This window comes from Tachysurus vachellii, chromosome 26 (assembly GCF_030014155.1).
Source record: "Tachysurus vachellii isolate PV-2020 chromosome 26, HZAU_Pvac_v1, whole genome shotgun sequence".
Lineage (NCBI taxonomy): Eukaryota > Metazoa > Chordata > Actinopteri > Siluriformes > Bagridae > Tachysurus > Tachysurus vachellii.
Window position 1 is genome coordinate 8805425 of NC_083485.1, and position 21306 is coordinate 8826730.

At 37.2% G+C, this 21306-nt stretch overlaps 1 protein-coding gene across 2 annotated transcripts in view; it reads right to left on the reverse strand.

The window, feature by feature from the left end:
* Positions 1–21306, reverse strand: part of usp2b (ubiquitin specific peptidase 2b) — a 36969-nt gene that overhangs the window by 10080 nt on the left and 5583 nt on the right. The window lies entirely within an intron of this gene.

Here is a 21306-nt window from a genome sequence, read left to right on the forward strand (position 1 = left end):
ACAAAAAGACCGGTGACAGAAATACCAGGCAAGAGTTTACCACACATGCTGCAAAAGACATCGATTGTTCAGTCTGTGTGCCCATTTCATCGTCTTATAACCTTCAATTCCACAAATTTTAGTGAACAGATCTAATTCACAGTTCGATATAAATCCCAAACAAGCATATATAAAAAGAAAAGCCCATTAAAAGACAACATGGAATCGAATAACACAATCCCTTGCCTTTTTCTGCTTTCTGCATTAATGCAGCCTTGAAGACATGAAGTCATGTTTTATAATATTACCCACGCAGCTGACAGTAATTCTTTTTTATAGTAATCATGAATCTTGGCCAAGAAACCTGTCTTAGAGCATCACAATCTTTGTCATCACTGTAAGCGAGGCTCTTAAATGAATGTTAGGAAAGAGTGTGAGTCAGTTCACACAGCCATCAAACCACTAACCTCTGTGTGCATTTCTAGCTCCACAGCTTCTTTAGATCCTGTTACTGTCATGCATGTGTGTTCACTGCTCCTTCAGGGCAGCAATTCAGAATTAATGACTCAGCTTCATGTGCCCAGAGCAGGAGGTTCATTACGTTTAGCTCTTTCAACACATGGAAGAGCTGAGCTGCCTTCGTCAGGGACAGCTGAAAAGGTAATTATGCACCCATCAAGAACAGTCTTACGCCTTCTGTTCCTCCAGCTGTGGGGGCAGACATCAGTCTCAGGTATTTTAGATACCCTGAAGTGCATCTGTTGCTTGTGTACTTGACAAAAAAGAAAGGGCTATGTTCTTTACTTTCGAAAGTGTCTTATGCTAAGTGGTGACTAAGAACATGCAAAAGACCCAAATCTGCCCTCAGATGACACTAATACATCATTTTAAAGGAACGCGCCACCATTTATTATCCATCTGTAGGTGCAGGCTAATTCTTAATAATGTTCTAAAAGCGGTTTATTGTGGAACATCTACACACCTATTCGTTCATGTAGTGCTATCTAAACAGCTAATTCAATGTTTTAGCTAGTCTCGAGAGTTTACACAGAATGGTGTGAAAAACAATACACATCAAGGTACCAATGGTTCTAGAAATGGTAGAAATGCCTTGTTGAGGGAGATGGAAAGGAAATGGCCAGATAGCAAATATACAGTAAGTCAAATAATTACTCTTTACAAATGTGGCGAACAGAAAAACATCTCGATACACACAAAACATTGAGCCTTGAGTTAGATGGCCTAAAAGAGCAGACGTCCATATTTGGTTCTGTATCCTTCTTGTTGGCTTAAACTAATCTGTCCATTAACCGCTGCCCTCTCTCATCAACAGGTTTCCACTAACAGAATTGTCACTCACTTGATGTAATTTGTTTTTCACACCATTCTATGTAAGCTCTAGAGTCTGTTGTGTGTGGAAATTCCAGGACATCAGCAGTTTCTGTTGCTAAATTCTCGAGCCAGCCCGTCTTCCACCAACAAGCATGGCACAGTCAAAATCACTGAGATCACATTTTTCTCCATTCTCATGGTTGATGTGAACATGACCTGAAGATGCTCTTCTGTGTGATTTTATGCATTACACTTCTGCCACACAATTGGCTGATAAATTAATTGCTGTTCCCAATAAAGCACTTGTTAAGTCCATTATGAACACGTGACATGATTAAATCGTGACAAAGCTGTGTTAGTGCCTGAACATTACAGAAACTGACAGTTTGATCCGAGAATCTTTCCTCCATTTCTGTCTCTTTAGTGAGCTGGCCAGCTTTGTGTGAATTAATGCATTCATTTATCACAAATCACTCCAGATTAAGCTTATATAAGGCCAGTTTGAAGCGAATGATTGTGACCATTCTCTTCCTAATCAACGAAGGATGTTATAAAATACAGCTTTTCCATGACTAAGTGTGTCGTGTAAGAGAAAAAGACACAAAGTGATTGAGACTTGAGAACAAAGACCTGGACAAAGAGCTGAGTACACTAAATACAGACAAAATCAGGTAGGTACATGTTCACATGTCTTTGTAAAAAGGTTTGTGCAAAGAAACAACCAGGTAGCAGCAGGTACTTCACTCCTTCTTCTATTTTCTTCATTTCTCACAACGGTAATGATCTTTTTAAGCACAACAAGCACAAGATGCAAAAACACAACTCTGCAGAGATCTAAGCCTGAGTTTATTAAACAAGCAACATGCTAATGACAAGTGCGTTTGGTCTTGATACAAGTTTCGAGGCACAGAAAAAAAACACTGGGCACAAAGCATGTATACACCCTTTGATTTGATTAGAAATGGAAAATTAACCTTTAAATATTTAAAGAGATTTGATACTGCTACATAATGCACTGTGTGACCGGGAACACAAACGAACAGACTTTAAGAAAAAGACAGACTGAACCATCTGGAAATTAGAAATTAGTGCTAATTTTGGAATTTCAGTAGGTACAGTTTTGTTGTGTCAGCTTCATTGTAAAAATGGCACAGATGATCAAGTTAGGTTGAAACCCATCATACCATTATGTTAAAACATACTGCTTAGCAGTAAGCACTGTACTGCTTAGCAGGTTTGGAATTTCAACAATCGTAAAGAGGATCAACGTCACCCACGGAGAAACGGTGAACTTTAGAGGAATGAGTTTAGCATTACTGACTTGCACAAGCTTTGCCTTCACCCTTCAGAGAAAAGGGCCAATAATTAATGTTTCAGATTTAGAATTTCATGTAATAACTGACAAAGTTGTGTTGAATCTCGATGCGCTTCTGTTAAACTTAACGGTTAAACCACTACGTATGGTGTAATTTAATGCCCTTCTATCACCTCCCTAATGTATTGCACACACAGTAGAAAAAACTTTATGTGCATAGCTTCTAAACACAGACAGATAATGTTTCAACTCCTTATTTAAAAAAATGTTAAAAAAAAAGAAAAAAAAAAGAAAAAAAGAGCAAGTTAAACATTTTCTTCATTTAACAAATTATTTGTTTTAGTTTTAGTACATTTTTAAAGGGCTTAGTTAACATTTACATGTAGGGCAGACACCCTTATCCAGAGAGACTTATAACATTTATACAACTGAGAAATTGGGGGACAGGGGCCTTGTTTGGGGGCCCACTGGAAGCAGCTTGGTGGTTCTTGGACTTTAACTCATGACCTTCTAATCAGTAGGTCAATCCTTTAACTGTCTAATGTTAACAGAGAAGTGGTAGCTCATTGGTTAAGCTTTAAAAATATCACTGCATTCTGTTTCTTTTCACACAATTTTTTGGTCTGAAAGCTGGCTGATGAATTTGCAACAAATATTAAAGTACATACACTTGGGAGAAATCACGAAACTGTTACCAATGAGGGCTGTAAAAAGATGATGAATCACTGGAAAGGGCTATGAGGTGGCACCACAGTTATTATTCTCAGATTGGCAGCAGAGAGGACGCAAATAACATCTGGCTTCTGGTGGTACATTTTCACTGATGGATAGACAGAGCAACAGGCGTAGCAACAGATGGGCTAAAGTCTTTTATATAACAGTTTTTGTTTGATCTACAAAGTGACCTATACTGTACGGTAGGTTTAATTAATAAAAAGTCAGCTTCAGTAACTGGCAACGGAACAAACTACTTGTACATGTAGGAGTAGAGAAATGCTGCAGATGAACCATGCAGGTGGGAATAATGTGTGGGCTGCTCCATTCATTCACATGTGAGGGAATGTGAGAATGCAGCGGATGCTGTATTTAGGCATAAATTAAAACAGTGTGCCTTCACCTCGATGCTGCTAGCACACACACAAACACACACACACACAGAAAAAGAAGGGAGATGTATCGTGTGTGCGTGTGTGCAAAAAGCTTAATCTATTATAAGCTGCAACACAGACGGAGTGATGTCACCAAGACCACTGCAGTGACTCAGTCTGGACCCGCCAGTCAAAAATAGAAACCTAACATTGCACTGACCTCTAAACGATTCCACAATAGCTCACGGCGCACGCGCTGCAACAGCTCTCACACAAACATCACAGTGACGCAAATTACTCGTCAGGGACGCACAGCAGCCTACAGATGTGCGACAAACAGCACAAAGTATTGCATTGAATTTAAAGCCACATTCCTAATAGCATTGATACACACATCTGAAAACTACACTCACATACTCACACAAGTCATGTGACTACCAGAGACACTTCTGATGAAGAGCATTTCACAATAAGCCCTTGTCCTGCTCAGAACAGTGTGCGCTGCCATCTGAGACTCCTTATGTCCGTAATTAACAGCCAGCATTTGTAATTTTGTAATTAAGAAGGTTGGTGGTAATGCTGTTTTATTATGACTTGTAGATCATTTATCCCAAACTGTAGTTAGTTCATGAAATTTCCAGGGATCTGGGACCAAACATGAGACCAAACATGAAGACTACATTAAACATCCAGCGTGAATAAAAAAAAAGCAATGCTGAAATTAAACACCAGTGAAATACATGGAGATATATGGGACTGCTATGGGTAAAACCACCTATAGCACCGGCTTTGAAATGGTGTTGCAGCGCTCAGGTCTTAATCATTGAATATTTGATGGCTTCACCAGGAAGGAAATTAGTGTTAACTCTACAATGAATTCAGAAATCATGCTGATTTTTCCCGGTTACACAATTCCACAGAAAGGATATTATAATCCCACTGTCTAGCATTTTTACTGGCTAAATGTTGGTGTCTGCATCATTTGATTTTTTTTCTTTCATTTCAGAACCAAGGGTTGTATCTTCATTTATCTGCCTGAAGGTCAGGAGAACGTTGAGAGTTCTGATTCACCTTTATATAGATCAGAAGTTGAGGTTCCTATGATTCACAGTTCGGTGCGATAATGTTACTCGGATAACATAGCCACTCAAACAATGTAAAAATGATGTCAAAATGATTTACTGTAATATCTGCATTATTGGATTTAGACATTTGACTGGAATTAACATGTATATGTCACTGTAATTAAAATGTCTTACTGTAGAATTACCATTTAATTTCAAATGACTCTCTACAGTGTAATATGGTCATCCAAGTCGGTTCAGGTCATAATTCTAATCAAAATAAAATCAATAGCATCTGAGCTAAACAATACACCAAACATACAGCTTCCTGCAAAAACTATAATAATGCATGACATTATGAGTGTCACAGAACAGCTGACTGTCACAGGACTTGATGAGGGCTGTGGGTTTGACGCAATATCAGATCAGAACAAAGTTACTGAATGCACGTGCTCACACACACACACACACACACACACACACACACACACACACACACACACACACACACACACTATAGGACAGGATGAAAGGTCTGATGAGACCAAAGACTAGTCTGACAGACTTACCAGCTGGCTAACACTATCCCTATGGTGAAGCACGGTGTTGGCTGCATCTTACTGTGGGTTGCTTGTTAGAGGCAGGGATGGAGAAACTAGTCAGAATTGAGGGAAGGATGAATGTAAACCTGATCCGGAGTGGCCAGACATTTCACTTTCTTTGGCACAATATCGAGCCAAAGCTTACAGCCAAGATAATGTTTCAGGAGTCTCTAAATGCCACTGAGTGACCCAGCCAAAGGCCAGATTTGAACCTCACAGAAATTTTTTTGAAAGGGCTGAAGATGGCAGTTTTCAGACTCTCTCCATCTAATATGATTGAGCTTGAGAGAATCTGTCAGGAAGCAGATCCAGGAAATAGGAAGCAGGGAGATGGGAGAAACCGCCCAAATCTTGATTGTAGATATTAAATTCAAATCTGTAATAGTTGTCAAAATCCGCAAAACATTTTCTAAAAACTTGTTTTTGCTTTATATTATGGATTATTGGGAGTAGTTTAATTTTTAAGGTTCCGGGTTACTGATCAGAAGGTTTGAAGGTTCAAACCAAACATTGCCAATATGCCACTGTGGGGCCTTGAGCAAAGCATTTTACCCTTTCTGCTCCAACAGTGCTATGAGCTAGGAGACAAGCTAGTAGAGGTGAAGTACAGAATTGCACTGTGCTGTTACCTATACTGTATGTGACAAATAAAGGCTTCTTCATTTAAATTTATTTGAGATTAAGTCTGAACTGTATCAAATATGAAGGGGCTCTATTACTTTCCAGCCCCACTGTAATGATCAATGCAGCTAATGGACGCTTCAACACACAGAAACACCACACACACACACACACACACACACACACACACACACACACACACACACACACACACACACACACACACAGACACACACACACACACAGACACACACACACACACAGACACACACAGACACACACAGACACACAGAGGAGAATATACGTTAATTGGTTATAAGCTCTCAAATACAAAGAAAATTTCTTCAGCAGACTCTAAGCCTCCTTTGAGTGTTTGCCCAGCAGCACTCTTATTTTCACTATATACTCCAGTATTTTGTATTTGCAATGATGCAATAACCATCTGGCTCATATTACTGTCAGTCTTTGCATTTGGAATATGAGTAGCTCCTGTAGCATAGTAAGTAGAGCTTAAAATGGTTGATTTATCATTATCAAACATAACATTAGCCTCAAACAATGTTTGCTTTTTCAGTGTCACAAACAGACTTGCTTAAGAGGTTTATGACACTCACTGTATGCCATCTGTTGACTAAAAAAATAGACAAAAAGACGTCTCGGAACTAAAAGTAATAGTAGAAGAATGTTCCTATTCTACCGAGTTCAAAAAAGATGGACCATGGTGCAGAGAAATGATCAAACTCATTTCCTCTTGTGTAATAAGTTACTTCAACTGAGTTACTGCTGTTCTGTTAACGTGTGTTTCGGCATATTTTCAAGGATCTATTTCACTTTAACCCATCAATTTCCATACCGGCTCTTATGAGATCCAGAAACAACGTAAAGCCCAGAAGCTGCAGTCTAACTGAATCAAGTCTATTCTACAAAACTGGTTGAATCCATAACGCGGTGAAGACAAAGACATGTCATAAATGAGAAATGACTGCCAGGTAGTATATTGGTTAGGATTCAGTGCTCCTCTGTGCTCACTGCAGACCAAGGGCCTTATTTATCACAGCATAAATACAACAGAGTACTAACTGGAACTTAATGAGCTTGTGTATGGCCACACTCATTTCCACGTATGTGCATGGACACACACAAATCATCATGTATGGTAAACAACGTTTGCCTGCTTGCGGTGCTGCTCATTTCAAATGACAGCTAGAACATGCTATAGCATGCTAAAAAGTCCAAGAAGATGAACTTCAATGAATTAAAGATATCGTTGCAAGAAGTAGAGCAAAACTAAATTGGTTTACTGCGGGTTTTGGAAATGCACTTTAATGCAGTGTTAAGGATATAAATAAAGATGATGTGTGTCCTTATCCAACCTCTTGGTTGGGTAGCTAAAAACCATACGAAAGAGATCAAATTAAAGTTGTTAAAGTTGTGATATATATAGTTGTGTATAAAAGGCATGTACATTTCCAAAGTAGCTCTTTTAATCCATCTTTTTCAGGTAGAAAGTAAAGGAAACTGTTGGCTATAGTATAATAGTCTTGAACAAAAAAATTGACAAAAAAAAACAGCCTAGGTTTAAAATGGACATGCACATTTACTGACATGTCAATGCAATTTTAGAGAAATCCATCTATATCTATATTAAAAAAAGAGATATTGATGCATTTTGAACTGAGTAGTAGGGCGGTATTCTTCTGTTGGGTTTGTGGTAAACTCAGAGTTTGCAATGACCCATTAGTTCCTCAAGAGCTCTTGGTTGCATTATTATAAACTGTTGTTTAAAGGACATTATTTACATTTACATCATTTCCTGTCCAGTGTCACACAAATGAGGATGGGATCCCTTCTGAGCCTGTTTCCTCTCAAGTTTCTTCCTCATATCATCTCAGGGAGTTTTTCTTTACTTGCTCATTACAGATAAGGATAGATATATAGTTTTTTAAATTTGACAACTTTAATTTTATGTATTAATTTATTTATTTTTATTCTTATTTTTTCTTCTTCTTATATATTTCTTTCTTCTGTTTCTATACTTCTGTAAAGCTGCTTTGAGACAATGGGTATTGTTAAAGGTGCTATACAAATAAATTGAATTTGAATTTATTCTACATTGTATGATAATTATTAGCATAAAAGGACCCCATTGCTGTCTTTAAGACTGAATCTATGATGCTCAAATTTTCTAGGCATTATCAAACACATATACAATGTTATATAGTTCAAATATACTTCATTAGTTGTTTTTTGTCTTCAAACCAGGGCTTGGACCATGATTCAACCAGGTCACGTGTCTGTGTGTCCTTTGCTTTACTAGGAGGTCAGATGAGGAAGTCAGACCTTTCTCGAGGTGTGCTGTGTTTAAGGCATTTCTATGAAAGCAAACCTAGCAGCATTTGTAATCAGACCTGCTCTATGGCTTTATCACAGCGCAGATCTGTCAGCTGAGCCTTATACAGATACTGCATGGTTATTGCGTGCCTGAGTGTCTGAAATTCTTAAACTTTAGATTTCATTTTTTACACTTTTCTCTCGAGGCATAAAGATTTACTATCCACTGTTCAAATTTGATTACAATGATTCATACCATAGCAGTTATTCTTTATATTAATGTGCTCAATCTAAATCGAAAATCTAAATCTAAATCTAAATGAAATCTAAAATGAAAATAAAATTCAACTCCTTTGCAAGACTCAGCAATTTTTCTATTTTTCTTTTTTTTACTCCTCAGCTGTCTGGTATCAGTAAGCCTGTGTCTGCTTTAGTCTCGGTTTCCTCTTTTTTTTTACTGATGGTGGTCTTCTGTTGTTGTAAGTCAAACATGTATGATATATTTTGATATGCTTTTCAGCTCAGCAGGGTTGTATGGAGTGACTATTTCAAGTACTTAAAAGTTTTTATTTGAACCAGTCTGGTTATTCTAATCGAATGAGGTATTTTTGCCCACAAAGCTGACTCTTGGATGTTTTGGAACCATTTTGTGTAATCATTAGAGATTGTGGTGTGCAAAAATAGCAAAAAATCAGCGGTTTCTCAAAGCAGACAGTCTGCCACCAGCAACCATGCTGTGGTCAAAGTGGTCCAGCCATGCTGTGGTCATAGAAATCAGTATTTTTTTCCCTTTTTGATATTTGATATAAACATTAAATGTTTTTTTTTTTTTTTTTTTTTTTTTTTATGAATTTGCATAAAACAGCATAAATTGTGTGATACAGTAGTTTGTTAAACCTTGTTAAACCAGACGATATGTATATTCGATGTATGTGTGTATAATAGCATTTATGTTGAATATCAGAGGAATAATTTAATTACTTCAGTCCTAAAATGTCTTGGATATTTTTACATTCTACAAACATATAAAAAAAAAAATGTCGATTTAGAGTCACGGAAATGACAGATATATATACTTAATCTTTTCAAACCAACTGCTTCCACAAACTTCATGAGTTATTATTTGAATTTGGGCAATGGGGTTGGATTTCTTGCAAATATTTGATTTAAAAATGTTGCCTTCAATAGGTTCCTCTGGAGCAACAGCTCCTGATATGATAAGACTTCCAGGTCAAGCCGAATGTCATACTCTGTTACGTTCTAAGAAAATCCTTTGCTGAAAAAGAAAAACAAATTAGTAACTTTCCATACGATTTAAACATTCCAGAGCACACACACGGAACCTCAGACTTCATTAGCGTTTACATAAGCTAGAGGCATTATTAATGCACTTTGTACATTCCCATATTCTCACACTATGAAGAATTAAACAGTAACATTTCACAGTAATGTTGCCAAAGGAAATCCTCAGGTACAGTACTTTGGCCTCAGTTAAGCTGGTAAAAGTCCAACCGCAAGCTGTGCACTGTTACATAATAGCACAGAATCGTTCTAGAGGCCATGATACGCTGTGGCACATAGCATAGCATGCGCGCTTGAGGATTTGGTGGAAGAATACTGTTGTAAAAGAAGAAGAAAGCTAGTGACCAAATCCAAGCCTGCAATTTTCCACTGTAACCTTATCGGTTTATCGAGGACTGTAACCATAAAGGGGCCTATCTGTTCCTTTAGAGATGTGATAAAACTGCTTTTTATATAAATATACACACGCACACACACACATCTATAGACTCTGCCTCTTAAAACCTTGCCCAGCAAATCCCACAAAGCAATTTACTTCTCTCAAGAAACAAGTCAATACTCAAGTACAAATGTATGCTTGAATTATTCATACATTTTGGGATGCTGTCGTAAGGACGAGCTGTATTTGCTGCCATTGTTCCCTATAAACACAGACGTGTGAAGGTCCATTAGGCCAGAAAGAACAAATAGAAAGAAAAAGTTACAGGGTGTGGGTTATGATTTAATATTTTTTTGTGTGCATTTAGGTACAAGCAGAACGGTTCCTATGTCTTACCGTATTCCGAGAAATTTGAGGTATGAAAGATGACCAAATATGACACTGAAGACTTATTGTTTGTTTTAAGGCTTTAAGATGGAGTTGTGGTTATTACAGGGAACAATGTGTTAGAAAATTCGTGGGAGGTAGAGAAGGACAGAGAGCCAAACAGTACTGTATGTACTTTTGAGGTCAGTTGTATAAAAACAAACACATGCTGAATCAGAGTGCCGGACACAGTAGTGTGTATGAGGTTTAAGTTTTGTACTAGGAAATGAACTCTTCTCACTTTAAAACCACAGTGTTGGGATTTCAAGTGAGATCCATCATAGGCAAAAAGGACTAAACAATGTAAATGAAATAGTCAAGCCTGCCATTTGTTTTGAACCGTAGTGACGTGTCATCAATGACGTCAACTCCGTATTTGCCATAATTTCCACCCTTTCTGCCCTTATTCATGTACATGAACACTGTGTACAGGACAACGACCGGAATGAGTAGAGTCACCAAAAATAGGGGTTACATCCTCAGTTTGGTGTATACTGTTCCACACCGTTCATTCATTATAACAACTTGATTTACCAAGTGTGGTAAGAACCCAAATCTAACGTACATTGCTGCATTGATGAAAAATTTCGTTCCATTTCTGTTCTGCCATTACTTTGGAAAGCACAAAACTGTAACATCATCTATGCTTCTGAAGAAGTGATTGAAGGCAGTTACACCAAAAATATCAAGTCATTTATCTGTTTTAAAGAAAACTAGCCTGTCAAACACCAGCCATAAAAAGGTTTAACAGTAAAAATGAACCCATACCATGGAAAAGGCATTTGGCTTGAGACAAGAATAGCATTAAGCTTCTATTCCTTGCTATGACACGTCACAATCAAGATGTCACATTTATTAGGCACATAATGGCCTAATCACAACATATTTGAGATGAGACAGCTTTCACAGTGGTATTGTAACTGAAATCTATGTTAATATTTAGTGTTATATTAAACTTGAATAGCAGGAATACACTGAATCGTTACCTAAAGGCACATGCGTTGCTTAATAAGCGAATGCAGTATTTCAAAATCTTATGCGTCTTCAATGGAATACTGTCTTATTGCAGGATATACAGTATTAAGTCTGAAAATATAGCCACTCTTTGCATGATGCAGTGTTGCATAAGAATGACTACGAGACTACTTTGCTGACTACACATGTCTGTCCATTGGCATCTGCAGCACGTACTTTGTGTTGCAGGTGATCATTTCAACAGTAAAAAGAATGTCAAAACGCTTCCTCATGGTGTGACTTTGACTTTAATAAACCAGACGTGTGTTTAAAAATTATATATTCTTATAGGGGTATTTTCATTTCAAAAATGTCCATTTTCTCAGAATTATATATGAAACACCATATTTTAAAAATCCACCTATTTTATCAAGTTGCTCTAAGTCTACTAAAGTCCAAAGGCAATATTCAATGACCTTGAGTTAGTCTTGTACATGTTCTTAAAGACCTGCCAAGTTGATGATAAGACTGACACAAGAACAATGATAAGATTAGTATCCGCCCAGCATCACGCAACCAAAACGTGCTCTGTGCCTGTACATGAGCTCCTGCTGCAGCGTTCAGTCTAATGTCTGCAAAACTGCCATTTCAGCTTTGATTGATGAACGAATGGTATGATAGGAATGTAAAGCATTGTGAATACCACAAACTTCTCACAAGGTCTGTCAGCTGCCTGAACACCATATCATCTTATACAATCTTAACCAATCTCAGCATTCAGAAGTGGCTCATATCTGAAAAAAAAGAAAAAAAAACCCCAAAAAACTTCTTTCAGAACAGCAGCAGAGGCTATCTTGTACAAATATCTGAGCAAATCTCTGGCGAAGACATAACAGAGACCCACTGACTTCAAGCATTTTGCTCTAACAGCTTGCTTAATGGGCCAGAGTTAGGATGGAGTGATACAGAATGAAGCCTGTAGCGTGAAATGTTCCAGCAAAGGCCTCTAGCTGAGATGTGTTGATCTACTACTGGAGTCATGGATGCTATTATAAATAGTGGTTAAATGTCAAGATCAAGAAAGGCTGAAAATTTATATTTTGGGGCAGCCAAAGGGGGAACTCATTCCATTAATATTACGAGCAATAGGCTGCTTGAAGAATACACTGCAGTTGCACTTTGCAGGAAAAAATGACCTTAATATACTTGAATATTTCTTACCAAATTTAGATTAGACTTGTATTTTTTGTCTGAATTGTAAACTGCAAATACTGTTATACAAAACACTAGCGAGGTGAAGTCACATTGTCTCGAAGCAGCTTTACAGATGTATAGAAACAGAAGAGAAAAAAGAAATAAATTTAATAATAATATGAAGACACGGTGGCTTAGTGGTTAGCACGTTCGCCTCACACCTCCAGGGTTGGGGGTTCGATTCCCACCTCCGCCTTGTGTGTGTGGAGTTTGCATGTTCTCCCCGTGCCTCGGGGGTTTCCTCCGGGTACTCCGGTTTCCTCCCCCGGTCCAAAGACATGCATGGTAGGTTGATTGGCATCTCTGGAAAATTGTCCGTAGTGTGTGATTGCGTGAGTGAATAAGAGTGTGTGTGTGTGCCCTGCGATGGGTTGGCACTCCGTCCAGGGTGTATCCTGCCTTGATGACCGATGACGCCTGAGATAGGCACAGGCTCCCCGTGACCCGAGGTAGTTCGGATAAGCGGTAGAAGATGAATGAATGAATGAATAATATGAAGAATACATCTAAATAAATTAATACATAATTTAAAGTGAAATTTCAAAATATTAATTAAAATTTCAAAATATTAATAAAAAAATACTAAATCCACCTGAAATGCGTGGTGCACTTGTACAGACCATGAAAACATGTTCTCATCTCACTAAACTTTATTTCTGGACCTGCCACTGCCACCATGATGTGTTTCTGAATCATCATGATTTACATCAAGCGCAGCATCTTAGCCCACTAATCTTCTAACCAACATTTCAAGCTAGCTATGGTATAAACAGCTAATTTCCTCTGACTATGCGATGTACTGTATGTGCTTTGAATTCTGGATATTGTGAAAAGTTAAGCAGTGGCATACTGTTTCAGTATTATTTTTTCAATAAATTCAGGAGATACATAACTCTTCTTTCTGACTAGCTGAACTTTCTGGACTATTAAGTAAGCATGTTTTAAGGCAGTTAGATTCCCATTTCCAGTTCATTATCTGGAAATAAATCTCAGCAAGACTAAACTTTAAATCTGCTGTAAATCCCCAGAAATGATTTCCCTTTATCTTGTGATCTCCGGAAGGAGCTACCATTCTGCTGAAACACCACAAACCACACCAATGGACAACCTATGCAGCCACTGTATTCAGCCATTTCTCTCAATGGAGGCTGTTCAGATGCTTGTTCAGTCCTTTCTCAACCTGAAACTGGACTACTGCAACTTACACCTGCCATGTCTTTCCTTGAATACCATCTTAATCCTGTAAGCTGCATTGGCTTTCGAGATCTTTGCATTTAAAACACAAATGCTTGGCAGCAAAGGCAAAAATAAACATTTTCCAAATGCTCTAATATAAAATGAATGTCATTTCATTCTAATTAATCCTCGATTCTGCTGAAACCGACTGGCAGACCCTGCCTAATATGTTATCTTAGATCTGATATACACACCCCCTTAAACTACACGAATTTAGTGTCACTCTAACAAGATTTTTTTTTACAGCCCTGCCTTCCTCTAATCAGCTGCAGACCTGTAAGTTTATGGCTGATATAAACCTGTGATAAAGTCTGCTACATGATTAGGCTGAACTAGAGAAGTGTTGAGAGAGGACATTTCCATCATAAGGTATTAGATTGTACTATACTTTCAGACCTTTAAATAAAGATTCCACTGAATCAGAATAATAATTACCTTAACCTTGCCTCAACCAATCTATAACTAGCTTCAACTAGCCTCATCTATCTATAAGAGCTTCAATGGCCTAAAGTCACTATTATATCATGACTAACTGAGTGGTTTGGTGAAGACAGGGCAAGGTACATCAAAACTAACCCTTCACCTATATAAATACACAGTGACATCTTCAGTTGTCATGGTCATAAACACTTAATACACATACCACAATTAGCATTGAGGAATTCGCCAAGGAATCATGTCTGGAGTGACAAACTGTCTTTGGAATGAAGATGAGAAGGTGTTTTTTAAGAATATTGGCAAGTCAAGGGAAGGGTCAGCTGACAGGTTTAGCTCATTTCCTTTGCTTCATCTGCCATTAAAGACTTTTGTAAATACTAAACACTGTCATCAGGAACAAACTGCGAGAACTTCTGTTCCGCAGATGCTCTGACCCAGTTATCTATTCAGTCCTTGAAGTCCTTGTCAAAGATTCTTATGCTTGCCCATATTTCCAAGCATCTAACATGTTTGATATGTGCCATAGTAACAAACTAATCAAAGTTTTTCACTTCACCTATCAGTGATTTTGGCCGATTGGTGTACATAGCTAACACACACACAACTGTTAGCATCTACAAATTTTACAGGGAATCACCTGAATTCCCTGTATTCTGGACTGACTCACTGCTTTTGGAATGCAGATGAGAGATGTGTTTAAGTATTGGGACTTGACGCAAGTCAAGGGAAGGGTCAGAGCACTGACACACATATACGCAGAACAACCCCATATTACTCTAAAATATCGGTCTTGACTCATAAGTTGGCTCATTTATGATGAATGGGGCACACCATTAGCAGTCCTCCAACATTCTCCTAAGATTTTTCATGTCTCTTGCATAACTGCAGACAATAATAGTAAGAATCAAGGATTAACTGCTACTAATAGCAACAAAAAATAAAACCATAACCCTTCAGGTGTGTCAGGTCATGAAAGTTGTCTTAACATGATCTCCACCCTTATGAGGCCTAGTTAAAGCTTGTGTTATAAACATTGCTGTGGAAACGTTAGAAATGTCTAAAGCTCTATTCGTTTGGAATTTTAGGATTCCTTCTCCATGATTCCAGTGACCTGTCCAAGCACTGCATGCTATCATATGTACTATTTGTACACTAGCCAATGAAGCATTAATAACCAAACATACAGGCTATATGTTCCCTCGTACTTTACTGTACTTCTCGAATGGCACAAGTCACTTGCCTAGACTGCACCAAGAAACAATATGTGTACACATAACATAGGGAACTGCAAGAAGGAACTGAATATTAAATCTAACAACCAATTGGAAATGAAAGAGCAACCACACTATAGAAGACATTCAAATTATTTTTTAGTATGGCAGTAAGTCATACTAAAAAATAATTTGAATGTCTTCTATAGTGACTTTCATAATGACTTCACGTGTCTGTGTATAAAACTATGGATCTTTTTGTTTTTCCTGCTCAATTGGTGAAATTTTGCCTAGAAACTTGTACATCACTGCCTCATTCCTTAGAAACTGTATGCGTGAACTGGATCCTGTCACACTTTTCATAATACATACAATAATTAGTATTTTGCCCTAACTACATGTTAGTATATATAACTGTATATTTCCATAAAAATGGCTTTGTGACAATTGGACAATCTCCATTTGTTAAGCACACTACACAAAATGTAATTTTGAATTGACTTACAATTAAAAAACTTAACTGAAGAATCTCTGTAAAACATCTGTTTATTATAGACAAGCAAATAGTTCGGTTACTATAGTAAACACTAAAATTATATGAAGCCAAAAAAGAGCCCTTTATAGTCTACAGGCCTGTCACAAATCCTTATTTCCCAGTCACTAACAAGACCACAATAAGCATGTAAAAAAATAGTAAGCAAGGAAAGTAAGAAGAATTCTAAAAATACACAGCAATGTGATGTTATATGTGTTTGATAACAGGAATGATGATGAAAATAGAATAAATGCAGCGCTGCGGACATCATCACTTGTCATATTCACGTATACAACTCACAATATTCATATTTCACACATGATTACTACTTTATTTTTTTGGTTTGGCTGCCTGTGTTGTAAATCTTCTCTTTCTTCCACTTTCGGCTTTTCCCGTTAGGGGTCGCCACAGCGAATCATCTGTTTTCACCTAACTCTCTCCTTGGCATCCATTACTCTCACACCAATTACCTTCATGTCCTTTAACACATCTATATATCTCCTCTTTGTCCTTCCTCTTGACCTCTTACCTGACAACTCCATCTCCAACATCCTTCTACCAATATAACCATCTCCCTCCTCTGTACATGTCTAAACCATCTCAATCTAGCCTCTCTGACCTTGTCCCCAAAACAGCCAACCTGAGCTGTCCCTCTGATGTGCTCGTTCCTAATCCTGTCCATCCTCGTCACTCCTAAAGAGAACCTCAACATCCTCATCTCTGCTACCTCCATCTCTGCCTCATGTATTTTCCTCACTGCTACAGTCTCTAGCCCATACAGCATAGCCGGTCTCTCTACTGACTTGTATGAGACCTTAAGGAAAATGTGTGTGTGTTGTGTGTGTGTGTACAGTAGGCATTTTGGTCCCTAACCCCAGTGTGTTTTTTTATATCTTACTATATGTGGGAATCCAGCCTGCCATTCAACTAAACTCATCAGAATGTGTTCCTGAAAGTTTAATACATATAAAAATAAAAATTTCACGACACTTTAAAAAAACAAAAACAAAACAAAATTAACACAACTTAGACACTACATACTCCTCTATACACAGTGCATGCCAAGCTAGTTAGAATAAGCAGTGTGTCCACTGACGATATTCATTAGTGTGAGAGGCTCCAAGCTAACTGTAACCAGCTTGCCATTATGCACCAATGTGATGATTAAACTAGAATCAGGCTCCAAAGATTCAAAATGTTTAACAGACAAGTAATCATTCAGTATAGATGTTTCGGCATAAAGAAAATGACTGACTATCTATAGTTATAGTGATTATAGTTATACTGCATAACAGATATTTTAGACATGTATACATAGACATAAGAAACTCAGGCTGTCTTTTACCTGTCTGTCTTGTTTTTTTCCGGAGTCAGAGAAGCCGCATCATTCTTTAATGATATTAATGAAGACTTATTTTAAAATAAAATTCAGTGTTTAAAGTCCAATCACTTATCTCTAATGGTTTCCCACATTATCCACAGTGCTGTCTGAATTCCTCTTTATATGGAGTCAGCAGGATTGAGGTCTTGCTTCATCTCTACCTAAAAAAACTGATGCAGCAGGGCTTTAGTGCTCAATCATACAGTTGCAGAACCTTTCTTTGTATTAACAGTCTTAGTCTTAACATCACTAATTCTACATTGGATTTTTCATTAATATGTCAATAAATATTACTGAAAATGGTGAGCGAGAAAGGATGCCCGCTTGCTCTTTATTTATTTATTTCATTATTATGTTTGTAACAGCATACTCTTTTATAATAATGTTTTTTTTTTAATTAAATGGTAAACGATCACTTTTCACAAGACTAATGTAAATACAATTGCTAAACAATTAAAATATTTAAAATGAACACATATAAATGCTCTTTGGAAATTTATAAAGTAAAGCAAAGAGTGCCTTGACATAAAATCTTGCATAATCCATGGGTCATATTGCAGACCCTGTTGCTTGATTGCTGGCCAGAATAAACACCCAGGTCAGACCAGTGGCCTGATTCCAGATTTATTTCCACGTGACTGCAGAACACATAATCTCCACAATCCCAGATTCTGGGAACAAGCCACTTTTACTGCCAGCCAAAGCCACAGCGGTTTTGCCTGTAAGTTTCAAGAGCTTGTTAAAGCCCATACTCGTTCTTTGCCTCAGTGTGATAAAATATCAGCCTATTATATAACAAAACCTCAATATATATATTCAATCATTCTCTTATACAGTCTTTGACAATAAAATGTAGAATTGTAGAATGTAAAAGTTCCTAATACTTGGACAGGCTTCTGCAAGATAGCTGAAACATTGCTCAACATCATCAGTAAGCACATACGTAGTGATAGTGTTGATTACAATGAGTTTAGCCTGTGTTATCATTAACTAATGTGGCTAATGTGTAAATCATACTGATAAGTCTACAAGAATGTTTAGTGTTTGATAAAACAAAACTGTTAAATCTAGGATCTGGTTTAATCAGCGCTTGTGACATTTACATAGTCTAGTTTAAGGTGGATGTTGCAGGAAATCTCTGTAAAATACACAGTATCTCTGTCTACCTCAAGACAATCTGTACACACATTATAAATGTACACTCTATAAAGTCTTCACAGTGTACATGATAACTTTACACCAATAGACATATCAGTCATTTATTTCCCATCCCATGGATTTTTCTATTTTCCCCATATTATGTTTGTTATTTTCCACTCCATAGCCTCCCACTTTATTGCACAGCAGATTGAATTTATTTCCTTAATATTCTACTTTTGTATTTTGTCATATTTTATTGTTAAATTCCGGTTTAATCCCTTTTTTATCTTGACTTTGCCTCAATTTATTTTATATAAGAGCAGTCATCGACAACATACCCTGCAGTGTATGATTGTGTAGGTCCTGAATACAATTAGAATTTATATAAATGTATATTTCTACAATACTGTATTTTCCGCTTATCTGTTAATAAATATTACGTTACAGCAACTTGTCATAACTTCCAGCAGAGGTTTTACATCTTGTGGCATCAATAAACAAACACTGCCCTCTAGTGAAGCCTGAGCTGTGCTGTGCACCAACACATACATAAATAAATAATTAAATAAACAAACAAATAGATAGATAGATAGATAGATAGATAGATAGATAGATAGATAGATAGATAGATAGATAGATAGATAGATAGATAGATAGATAGATAGATAGATAGATAGATAGATAGATAGATAGATAGATAGATAAATAAAGTGCTGAGATCTGGGAGTAAGGGATTTCTACTGCTATTCTGATCCAGACTAATCTTTTCTGAAATGCACTGAACATACTGGAACAGTACATTACTGAACATCACTAATGCTTGCCATTTTTCATATATATTTCCTGGAAGCAGTAAAAAAAACAAACACGTAGTGTTCTGCCAAGTTCGGGTAACTAGAGGAGCGGAACACTACTTTAGACTAATTGGACTGGATTTATAGCTATTTGATTCATTTAAAAGTGCTGCATAGATTGCTGTGATTCAATTACTTTCGTTCAATTTTTCTTAGTTAAAAAAACAAAACAGTAATAAATGCAGCATCCTGTTTCAATTTAGTGTGCAAAATAAGATTATACTACAGAATCCTGCCATCCAAATCACTCATAGTTGATATCAAGGCTATGTCAAGCACACAGGTAATAGTACGGTTTCACATACTGGTATTCCATAGTTTTAGAGTTGTATAAAGTACTAGAAAGCAATACTTGAGTAAAAGTACAAGTATCGTACTAGAAAAAGACTTTGGTAGAAGTGAAAGTTACCTTTTAGAATATTACTCAAGTAAAAGTCTTAAAGTATCTGATATTTAATGTACTTACGTATCAAAAGTAATTTTCTGATATTTAATGTACTTGAATTTGAAATACAGTACTAGTATTTGAAGTAAAAGTAAAATTTCAGTGATTTTCGGTAGGCATAAGAGCAGGGGCGGTTCTAGGATTTCATCTTTAGGTGGTTTAGCCACTTAAATGTTATTTTTATTTAATATTGAATGAATGTTTGTATTAATATTTTGTTAGTGCTTTCAACTCTGGTAATAAGAATAGTGACATTTCACTGCTTTTGGTTGCCGTCTTTGCGGCTTTCCGCCGATTAACGTTATAGATAAATGCCTCCAGCTCTGACTGCGTGTGCACGCTGCGAGTGCCAGTGCTTCTCCGTAGAGCAGCAATGTAGGAGCAGTGATTCCCCAAACCTCCCTTATTGCAGTCGCACACATTTCTTATTTTATTTTGTAGTAACGAGTAACGAAGATGCTTAGTGGAAATATAGCGGAGTAAAAGTATACATTTTATCTAGGAAATGTAGTGGAGTAAAAGTGAAAGTTGACATAAATTTAAATAGTGAAGTAAAGTACAGATACGTGAAATTCCTACTTAAGTATAGTAACGAAGTATTTGTACTCCGTTACATTACAACACTGCATAGTTTCCAGTCAACCTACTGGCATATTTTAGGACATTGGGAAGGAACTAAAAAAACAGAAGATGTGAGAACATGCTAAGAAACCCTACACAGAGTAACCCAAGCTTATCGTCAAACTGGAGACTGTCTTGTGGATGAACAAGAGCCAAGAGATCAACGAAAAATAACCAGATATGTTTGAGCTGCTAGAAAGTATACAGTAACTCATACAATCATCTGTGTTCATTGGTGAACAGAGCAGCATCTCAGCATGCACAAAACACTGGACCTTAAGGTGGATGGACTACAACAGCAGAGGAACACATTAGGTTCCTCTAATGGCAGAAACTCATCAAAACTTGACGGATGAAGATAAGAAAATAATAACCTGTCTTTAACTCTCTAGTTTGGAGAGTCTTTGCCAATGATAGCAGCAGATTCTTGTTCTTGGCTGACAGGAACGGAACCTGATGTCAAGGTTCAATGTATTGTGAGTGCTTAGAGTGTTTATTTAAGTTACTATAGATTATATAGTTCAGAAAATCTAGAAAAAAAAAGAAAATAAATTGGCAAAATCCACAAAGATGAGTACTCTATGACTGAATGACTACCGCCCTGTAGCACTTGTACCCATAATCATGAAGTGCTTTGAGCGATTAGCCCTAGCACATCTCTAAACCAGCCTTACACCCACACTAAACCCTCATCAATTTGTCTACCATAGAAACAGGAGCACTGAGGATGCTGTCTCCATAGCATTACACACCATACTAACTCACCTGGATAACAAAAACACATATACATGAATGCGC